General features: G+C 34.9%; 1 pseudogene; it reads left to right on the top strand.

Annotated features, from left to right (window-relative positions):
* Window positions 1-2,580: 2,580 nt before the first annotated feature.
* LOC113725428 (wall-associated receptor kinase-like 20) lies at window positions 2,581-6,861 on the top strand (annotated as a pseudogene).
* Window positions 6,862-11,502: the final 4,641 nt, after the last annotated feature.

Raw genomic sequence — 11,502 nt, 5'->3', positions numbered from 1 at the left:
ATACTTATCATCTTAAAATGAATAATTCCTGCTATTTTTTTCAGTCCTAGAGCAACATAAAAGTAACCCATAATGATCAATCATCTTTTCTTGGATGGAAAGCACGCGATGGGTACAAAACCAACCGTATCTAAACAGTAGTTTGGAGGTTTAAATGACACCAGGTCGCAGCAAAATTTAAGTACAATGACATAAAGAGGTAAAATTTTCAACTCTGAAGAATGGTTGCATATGTGATAAGCTTTGGATCGCAGCGAATAAAGCTCTCTCTACACCTTAAAAAGGAGCTTTGGAAAGGTTTAATGGCCAGTACCAGGCCGAATTTGATCTTGAAATTGTACTTTTCTGCTTACCTGTTGCAGATTGATTGTAACGCGCGGGTGGTTGCGGCCAGATAAGACTTAGCTGATCACATTGCGACAGAATCAACTTGAGCAAATATAACTTGCGCTGATTTTGATTTTAGATGCGATCTATTTTTAGCTATACACATTTTTTTACAAATAAACTGTCCAAAACTTATTATTGTAGATGTCTCTTTACAATAATTGTGATGGGAAAAATATGAAATCAAATTCAATGGATTCAAAATAAAGTTATTACATGGATCAAGATTATATATTTTCCCATTTTCATCCATTTAATAATATTTAATTACTTGAAAGGTCTCATTTAAATTGTTAAGTTTCAAATAGTTATCAAGATCTTATTATGAGTTAATAAATGAGAAAATGAAAAAAAAATCGCAATTGAAGGGACGGATCTAAAGAGGCCAACGAATTCCTAATTGAAATTTGAAGATTTTTTCTTTTTGTTTTTAATTGATTCTTATACTACATTGTGATATATTACGCCAACGAATGAAGTAAAATTTAAACCCCATAAATCCGTTTGGATTAGCTATTTTTGGGGTTGTTTTTCAAAAACAACACTGTAGCATTTCGTTTTTCAAATACAAGTTCGTTTGGATTAGTTATTTTTGGAGTTATTTTTCAAAAACTATATCAAAAACTTTTACTGTATATGTTTTATGGATTATTTTTAGATGTATTTTTAAAACATATTTTTGATTATTTTTATAATTTATAATTTTTATATTTTTATAACAACATACATTTATACATTTATAACACATTTATAAATAAATATATTTATATATTTATATAAAAATATATAAATATATAAATGTATTATATTATATATAATACATAATATAAATATATTTATAAATGTATAAATGTATATTATTATAAATGTATAAATTATAAATGAATATTATATAAATGTATTAATTATAAATTATAAATTATAAATTTTTATATTTATGCATTTATGCATTTATATTACGTTTATAAATATTTATAAATCAATATATTTATATAAAAATATATAAATGTATTATATTATATATAATACATAATATAAATATATTTAGAAATGTATAAATGTATAAATTATAAATGAATATTATACTAATTTATAATTTTTATATTTATATACATTTATGCATTTATAATACATTTATAAATATTTATAAATAAATATATTTATATATTTATAAATATATTTATATAAATGTATTATATTATATATAACACATAATATAAATATATTTATAAATGTATAAATGTATATTATTATAAATGTGTATAAATTATAAATGAATATAATATAAATGTATCAATTAATATATTATAAATATAAATTAATATTATGTATAAATGTATTAATATAATAAATATAAATGTATAAATGTATTAATATTATGTATAAATATATAATTAATATTGTGTATATTAATATAAATGTATGAATGTATTATAAATGTATTATATTATATATAATACATAATATAAATGTATATTATAAATATACATCAATATGTATATTATATATAAATGTACATTTATATAAATGTATAATATATATAATATATATTATGTATATATTAAATATATAATATATAATATTTATATAAATGTATAATTACATAAATGTATTATAAATGTTTTATATTATATATAATACATAATATAAATGTATATTAAAAATATACATAAATATATATGATGTATAAATGTATAGTATATATAATATATAAAATATATATTATGTATATATTAAATATATAATATATAATATTTATATAAAAATATAAAAATATTTTTATATAAAATAAAATATTTATAATATGTATAAATAAATATATTTAAATTAATATAATATATATATCCTATACATAATTGAAATATACAAATTGAAATAAACATATTAAATATGTATTTGGAGTTGTTTTTGATATATTGTTTGGATATGATATTTTTTGGAATTATTTTTGAAATACACATTTACTGTAGCATTTGGAATGTGAAAAATAATTTTTCAAAAACAGACCAAAAAACAAGGAATCCAAACGAACCCCTCGTATATTTTAAGATACATGTTGTTTGTTAAGAGCGTACAAATTGTTAGGGGGGGTTGTAAGACTGCCGGATGTTTGCCGATTAACTTTGAGCCGATTATAATCTTCTTCTTCTTCTTTTAAGTGGCTGTTGCAAAGTCACAAGTTATTTTTTCCATCCACACGACCATCTCTTAACCCAGCGCCAGCAGTGAGCAACGCAAGTCTTAGACGATAATGGGGTGATAAAAGTGCTGCAACCTTGCCAGCTTTCAAACTAGTCAATTTTGCAGTCGTCATTATCAAGGTTAGGATGTCTCGCATTTTCAACTTACTTATTCATATTCATATTGTGATCCACCAAGCCGAGCTGCAAAAATGTCAAAATACGTGCGAAAATTAATGATGCTGTCCTTGTAGTCCACTACCTGTCTACCTGTCTCCCTCATACATATCTTCTAAGCTTCTGCCAGCCCTGACCTGATTCGTCCTCTCAGAAATAATCAGCAGCCATTCCGACTTCAACTCTTTGACGAAAGCCTTTATTTATTAATAATTCTTAAACCTCCGGAACTGCCTTTAAGTTACCCAACCGTCGCCTCCCTGCCCAAACCCCTTCATCTCGCCTTCCCTTGCCTCTCTTTCAATGGCGATCTCTTCAGCCCCTCGCCACCATTTCCATTTCCTCCTGGCCACCTGCACCTTGCTTCTGGTAACATTCTCCAAGCCTGCACTCTCCGCTCAGCGTTGCCCGGACTGCGGCGCCACGCCGGTTCCCTACCCACTAAGCACCGGGCCCACCTGCGGCGACCAGCTCTACAAGCTCCGCTGCAGCGCCGGCTCACTTTTATTCGACACCCTAAACAACACCTACCCAGTCACCTCCGTTTCCCCTCAACTCCAGCGTCTCACCATTCAACCCTCCCCCTTCCTCCCCAGCACCTGCATCACAGCTGATATTTCCACCCAAGGCGTCCAGCTCAACTCTTCCTTGCCTTTCAACATCACCAGCAGCAACACCATCTTGTACCTCAATTGTACCCAGACTCTGTTGAGCTCTCCTTTGGATTGTACCTCAAGCAGCCTCTGTCATACGTTTATCAACGGGACCAGGAATGTCAGCGATGGCGGAGCTTGTGAGAATTCGGAGATATGCTGCACGTTCAGGGCGGGCGGGTCGTCGACTTCTTATTCCATTCGGGTGAGGGATGCGGGTTGCCGGGCGTACCGGGCTTTTGTCAACTTGGATTACTCGTTGCCCGTGAGCAGGTGGCCGCAGCCTGGCCTGGAGTTGCAGTGGGTTTCGCCTAGTGAACCCATTTGCCGGAACCAAACGGATTGTGACTCGGAATCCACCTGTGGACCCGACCCAAATTCGAACAGCGGGGTCCGGAGGTGCTTCTGTAACTCCGGCTTGCACTGGGATGCGATCGCTGGATTATGTTCCAAGGGTAAGAAAGAAAGTCGACTTCTTGTTTCTCCTCTGCAGGAAACTTGGAGTATTTTAGTTTACTAGTATGAAATCATCTTAAATTCGAGTCATAATAATGTCGAACTTTCTTTTGTGGAAAAATTAGCATATTATTGTTGTTGTAGAAATACGTAATTCGAAGTTTAACATAATCCCCCAGTATGCCAGTTACGGGTTCAAGCAGATTTTCACTTGCGTTCTCCTTACTTGCCATTCCTACAGAACTATCTTTTTTTTTTTTTTTATGACTTTTTTTGTTTATGGGGTAATATTCGCACTAAGACTAGTTTTGATGCTTGATTTCTATGGGCAGATGTAACGTGCCAGGATCCCGATGGATGCGGCAGTAGCCGAACAGGGCTCATAGCTGGTACGTGTAATGTGTGGACCCCTGCATCATGTTCTACGCTTGCAAGATTTTCAAACATCGTTGCTCATCTGTTAGAATTGCATTTTTTGTAGTTGACTTTGACTCCATGATTTGTGTTTTTCTTTCTTCTTCTTCTTTTTTTTTTTTCAAAAAAACACTTGACATTTCGTAGTAGACTCAACTTCTTGATAGTTGTTTCTGCTTAAACTATTAGCTCTAATTGAGCTGAAAGAATGCGTTTTTATTTTTTACCAAATACGCTCACCTGCACCCCCCCAAAAAAAAAAATTTTTTTTTTTGAAGAGAAACACAGGGCCTACTACGTAAGATTCTCAAAGCTCTTACTAGTACAAAACAGAATAATCTAAAATTATATCACAGCAAATTCCGAGGAACATGTTTGTTTTTCAACTTGACATGAATAATAGGTTGATTATGAAAACATTCTAGAAATGCATAACCATCCGAGAATAATTGTCAAATTGTGAGTTGGCTTCTGGAAGATGAAGGCCTACAAATTCAAGGTTGCTTCTTAATCTATTATTCAACTGTTGACCTTCTTTCCATCATCCTGTTTGCTGGTCAATGAAAATGACCGCGGACTGGGGAGTCAATATGCCCTTTGCACTAGTTTTAGCTTAGCTTCTAAACTTGGCGATTTGCAGCAGTAGAGGAGAAAAATGTACTAGTAACAAAAGGGCTGTGGTTGGTCAGTACTGGTGATATTACATTCTGATTCCTTAGCTTTATGATTTATGCAAGAGAAGTTATCACTAATTTCTTTTGTGCTGACTGACGCCGTATCGTTGTTTTTTGGCTTGTAAAAATTTGAACATGTTCTGTTCTAACAAGAACTAACAAGCAGGACTCCTCTCTTGCTGAACATCCCTTACAGGGTTGTAAAGCACAAGTTAATTTTTGTTACTTGAAAGCAATACCATTTATACCTAATTAATCAAGTATGACATCCTGTTACCTTATTCAACCAGATTCAAATGATATGAACAATTAATATTCTCCATGAAATCCAACTACATGATTTCTTCATCTTAAGTTTGTGATTGTTTGATGTTTCAAAAGGTGGTCTAGACTTAATTGTGCATTTGCCTTTCAGTGGGTTAGAACTCGCTCAGTTTAAAATCTTATCTTCATAGCCATATTATTTAGCTTCGAGATGCATGTTGCTAGTAGAAGATTATTGTATCTTTGCTACAAGAGGTTTTATTTAGGACGGAAAGAATTCCCAGGTAGCACTTGGAGTCCACCTGCATTCGTTGTTTGAAATTTTCAACATAACAAAAACATGACGTGGGGATTATTGTTCAATGACACTAATGTATGTTAGGAACAATACAGGTCTCTCTACGGGTCTGGGTGCAGGACTAATATTGGCAGTAATTGGATTTTTACTTTACAAACGACATCAGCGCGTCAAGGAGGCAAAGGATCGGCTTGCTCGGGAGCGTGAAGAGATTCTCAATTCTGGCGGTGGGAAATATGCAAAAATATTTAGTGGGAAAGAAATAAAGAAGGCAACAAACAACTTCTCAAGGGACCGTCTTCTTGGTGTAGGAGGCTACGGTGAGGTGTACAGAGGCATCCTTGCAGATGGAACGGTTGTTGCTATCAAATGTGCCAAGCTAGGGAACACTAAAGGGACTGACCAAGTTCTTAATGAGGTCAGAATACTTTGTCAGGTAAATCACAAGAGCCTTGTAGGTAAATCACAAGTTCTTAATGCTGTGTTGAGCTCGAGCAACCGTTGATGGTTTATGAATATGTCCCAAATGGAACCCTTCTCGATCATTTACAAGGTTTGAACAGGAAACCTTTAGCGTGGACTGCTCGTCTCACCATTGCTCATGCGACTGCTGAGGGGCTTGCTTACCTCCATTTCTCTGCAGTTCCTCCAATTTATCACCGTGACGTGAAGTCTAGTAACATTTTGCTCGACGATAAGCTAAATGCAAAGGTTTCAGATTTTGGGCTATCTCGTCTAGCTCACACAGATCTAAGCCACATATCAACGTGTGCACAGGGAACTCTTGGATATCTCGACCCTGAGTACTACAGGAACTATCAGTTGACGGATAAGAGTGATGTCTACAGCTTCGGCGTCGTGCTGTTGGAGCTCTTGACATCTCAGAAAGCAATAGATTTTAATAGACCGGAAGATGATGTAAACCTGGCAGTCTATGTGCAGAGGTTGGTGGAGGAGGATAAAATAATGGATGCAGTTGATCCAATATTGAAGCAGGGGGCAAGCACTTTGGAGCTTGATACCATGAAGGCACTGGGGTTTCTTGCTACGGGGTGCTTGGAGCAACGCAGACAAGACAGGCCTTCCATGAAAGAGGTGGCTGAGGAGATTGAATATATTATCAGCATTGCAAAATCAAAGTCTATCCCAGAAGAGTAGGAGGAGGAGTAGCTGCTAAATTTGATAAAATGATGTGCGTTTTATCGTAGTGGCAGAATAGCAGAGTGAAAATTTTGTTTGTTTGTCTGTTTCATAGTGTTATTGGTCGTGGTTGTTAAGTTTCTTCCCGTTATACATGTATCCGTCGCTCCCTGTAAAACCATTTTTGTTGCTTGGTTAATGGTTTTTTTTCACTTTTCCGTTCGAGAGTACTCCCATTCTAAAGAAGGCAATTTGGTTGTGGTAAAGATACCTATAGGAATTGGGAGCTTGTTTCCTCTAAGCGTTGTTGACCTGCCTTCTGCAGGATGCGGGGACTCGAGGACCAGACGGTCGAAAAGCCCAACTTGTTAAACGGGTGGGCTTATTGTTGGAGAGCCTGGGCCGGCCTGTGAAAGGCCGCCATTGGAGAACACACAATTGGCCCAGGACAACTGCCACTCAACTGATCAAAGTGGCTGGGGAAATTTGGTTTGCATCAGTTTTGGATGTCGTTGGATTTGATTCAATGCAGTATCAATCGTCATGGGCCGACGAATTTTATCTCTGTTTGTCTTTCCTTCATTTAGTCGTACGTACTTTTTTTTCATTTATAAAACTTTAATTCAGCACGAAGAATGGACTGAAATAGTAAATACTATTGCATTAAAAATGAAAAGTTTATAATTTAAAAATACAATAACTATAAGGAGATGATGATGACAAAATGTGCATCGTAAAAAGTTCGAGAACATGGGAATTGTGAAAGCATGTTAGTTCATTGAGTCAAGAAGGTGAAAAGCTGCTTTACAATTTACAAGTTTGTTTTCATTACCAAAGAGTAGCGTTCTAGAATGAAGGTGAAAGGCAGCAATCACTAACTAGTTGATTAGTCGATAAACAAAGACTAAAAAAAAAAAAAAAGCATTTGAACAATTGGAAGGACTCCTAAGCTCAACCTCTTTTTTTTTTTGTTTTTGGAATATTCTCTGGTGTAGAATAAGGCCCATGATTGAACAAGGTGCAGTTTGACCAAAGCCCCACCAAACCAAACTGAACTGCATCTCCGTTTTGATTGACATATGACTTGCCTGCTACTCCAGCTCCAACCTCCAAAGTGATGTCCCGAATCTGCACTACTTCATCATTGAAGGAAACCAAAAAAGGGAGCTGCTGGAGAAGCAAACGCGACTGACCGAGCAGTGAATACAGCCTGTGTTCTTGTGGCTGAAGCTTCAAGCATCCAATGAATTTGATGGCAGGTTTGCACATAATGTTGTTGGAAGGAAATGCCAAGGGCTTTTACGGACAAATATATTTAGAAGTAGACATAAGCAGTTTCTCGTGGATAATTATTAATTCACTTAATGAGTTGGCCTCGCAAGCCTCAAAAATTTTCAATCAGTACGCCATCCTCCGGTGGAGTATAAACATTTGAGACAGAGACAAAATCAAAATTGAGTGTGTTTGGATAGTAGATTATTTGAGATAATTTTGTACAAAACATACTGTAATACTTTTCTGATGTGATGTATGTGCAATAAAAAAAATGATTGAAAAATATGTTGATGATGCAAACAAATCAGTATGTGTAAATAAAGTGAAAATAATATATAATCCAAACACACCGATTATCAATGACATTTGAAAGCACAATAGGAATGGCTAAGAGCACTCGTTTGGATAGTAAACTTTTGGAATTTATATATAATACTGTAATGATATGATTGTATATACGAAAAGAACGTAATCAAAAAAATAATAATGTCTTGAAAAAACATTTCATAATTTTTGTGCGAAAATTCGTAATCTATAAACTATGCACTTCTTCTATTTTGACTACCAACAAACTACAAACCTTAAACAGTAGTTTCATTCATCAAACTGATTTAAGACTGTGACAGCGCAACAACACTCACTATATAACAAAATTCACAGACAATCTCCTCAGGAAAATGGTAATTACAAAGGGTGGACCATTTCTGAGAAGCTTCGTATTTTGTACATATTTCCGTGAGGAAAACGGCTGAGTAGTTTGGTAGATGCGATGACTTACAATTTTTTCCAGACGAAGACCACTTCGGCCACTAACGTGTTCCCTAAGCTTGTATTAGACGATGGCCTTGGTTAAAAAAAAAAAAAAAAAAAAAAAAAAGCTCCTCTAAAAAGAAAAGAGAAAATCAAAAGGGATTTTAAAAAAAAAATAAAGATAATCTATCTAGCTTAATTGAATCGTGCCCAAAAGGGAAAAATCAAAATTTACCTGTTCATGGTGTCAGACTATAAACTATCATTATCATTTAAAATGCCAATTTGCCTTTACTAGAAACTTTGAATAATTACAATTAACTTGTAACTAATTTCTAGTAATATTTTTCTTTACTTCTTTAAAGCCCAAGACATTATTATTGACTTCAACGTTATCTAATAAAAGAAGGATATACAATTGGAAAGAAAAAATACCGAACGTTTTACACAATGGGAGATGAGCATATATTAGTCGACAGGAGTCGTTATCAGTGAAGCTCAATTAGCATGTCCAATGAAGTATATGCAGCTGCCAAAACTGCATAATATACTGCTTTACTGCAAAGATTGGGGTTGGCTGTTGTTCTTTTTCTCCCTCTTCTTCATATGTATCTCCCACTCTAAAGTTTCTTTCCCAGGAACTTTCGGCCCGGATGACGTGCTTGCCATGTGATTCATTTTCTCCATGAATTCTTATTATTTTTTTGGTGTCATTTCTTTATTTATTCAGGAACAGAGCCCTTCTTCATTTCTTTTGTCTTTTGAAGAAAATTTTTGGTTCTGAATCGACCCATAGCATAACAGACAAACATTCATTAGTGAGGATGCTAGCTAAGGTTAGAAGAAGTACTTAATCCGCCTAAAGTTTTGCCAGCAAGAGAAACGTTAAGAGCACCTGCAATCTGCAATCTGCAATCTGCATGAGCAGTGGCCGCCGTTTCCTACGCGTCTGGATATCGTGGACGCCGCAACCGAACATATTGAATTGGTGCAAACCAAAACCAACCAGCGGCTTGATAAATTGCGTCTGGTGGGCATAAAAAAAGTAAAAAAAAAAAAAACCCGCTTTGCTCTGGGAATATGGAGGAGGGTAATTGACTTGTTCTTCATTCAAAGGAGACGTGAAATGAAATGTCAACGCCGTCATGCATTTTGTTAGTCTGTGTTTTTAACATGAATAAATGAAATGAAACCTTGGACTCAGCCGTCCGTCTGTGATTGGGAATCTCGATCCTTCAAGTTTTCTACGCTGTATTTTAGCTCTCAAAAAACCCAAAAATGGAAGTGTTCTTGTGGGAAGGAAAAGCTGGGAATTCAGGGTTAGCATGAGGACGGCTGGGCCATGCATAGATTTAATCATTTCCAGAGAATCCAAAGCAAATTAATGTCCATGTCAGGATTCGAAACATGGGGTGGGATGACGACACTAACACGGCCCTCTCTTCAATCCTCCCTCCTCCCCCACTAAGAAATAATTGCAAATCATGTTAAATATCTAAAATAAATAAATCAATAAATATGTAGATTTGATCCGTTGCAATTAATTATGTACGCCAAAAAAAATTGGTATTGCTCAGCCTAAAAGCTCCAAACTTTGGTTCAACGATCAACAACACTAAACTAACCACCATCCCAAGTAAACTACCAAGTCCTTTAAGGCTTGATGGGGTGAGAAGTCAAGAATTCTCTAAAACATTCAGATGGTGTGTAGTGAATCTCTAAAACATTCTCCAATACCTCCATCAGTAACCATCAACTCCCCGTAAGTCTAGTTAGTCCTCCCCTTACGTTATGATAGAGTAGAATTATATAAATAAAGTGACGATTAACAAAAAAAAAAGGATAAAAAATACTAAACTACCGGATGTTATTTTTGAATAGTTTCTAGTTTTGGGCTTTGTTAATTTGAAATACAAAAAAAAAAGTAGTAATAATATAAAGGAAAAAGAGGTAAGAGTAATAAAACATTAATAATTCTTTCAAACGACTTAGCTGAATATTGTTTCCCCTTTTACAAAACATACCGAGATTATTAATTAGCACCTTGTAGGGGAACTAAACTACACATATACAAAGCACATTGCACGTCATTAATTGAACAAACGAGGACAAGTAATCAGCCTGTTGCTCTTTACAATGGTTCTTAATACTCGACGTCGTTTTCCGGCTCGTCAGCAAGGAATCGACCCAACAGAATCATTTTTTATTTTTTAATGCAATCATTTTCGGTGTCAATTATTATTTTGATGTTCAATTACCTATAAGAAAAAGTGAAATGACTTATCTTGAGAGATGACTTCGCATCGCCCAACTGTTTCGTGTCGTGAGAAAATTGAGTTGCCCAATTTTCAGTAGTTCGCGCTTCTGAAATCTTTGCATTACTTAAACTGTCCTTTCAGTGTTTGAACTTCTACGGACGTTGCGAGGACGCTTTCAAGATTCCGTCATCACTATATATTAAACTGTTCAGCGAAACAAAAAATACTGACCAAGAACGAGAACTTAATTTTGGCAATGTTTTTCCTAAAGATTGAAATTAACTTGCCGACTACTTGGCTAATGAGGTCTGTGATTCATAATGCAATGCTTCTCATACAACTACTTGGTTTTTTTGTTTAACATTAGATAAAAGGGTTTACTTAAATTAGATAAATTCATGTTGGAATATCTTCCAACATATAAATAGGGATAATCTCAAAAATCTCCCTTTGAGGTTTCTAACATTGCAACTATTTTTCTTGAGATTTGAAAAATTACAAAGATCTTCCTTAGAAGAAAAAAGTATGTCTTGGTAACAATCGGTGACGTAAATAAAAAAAATCCACCTAATATCC

This window comes from Coffea arabica, chromosome 2c (assembly GCF_036785885.1).
Source record: "Coffea arabica cultivar ET-39 chromosome 2c, Coffea Arabica ET-39 HiFi, whole genome shotgun sequence".
Taxonomy (NCBI): domain Eukaryota; kingdom Viridiplantae; phylum Streptophyta; class Magnoliopsida; order Gentianales; family Rubiaceae; genus Coffea; species Coffea arabica.
Note: the sequence above shows the minus strand (reverse complement) of the source record. Positions and strands in the feature narration are given on the sequence as shown.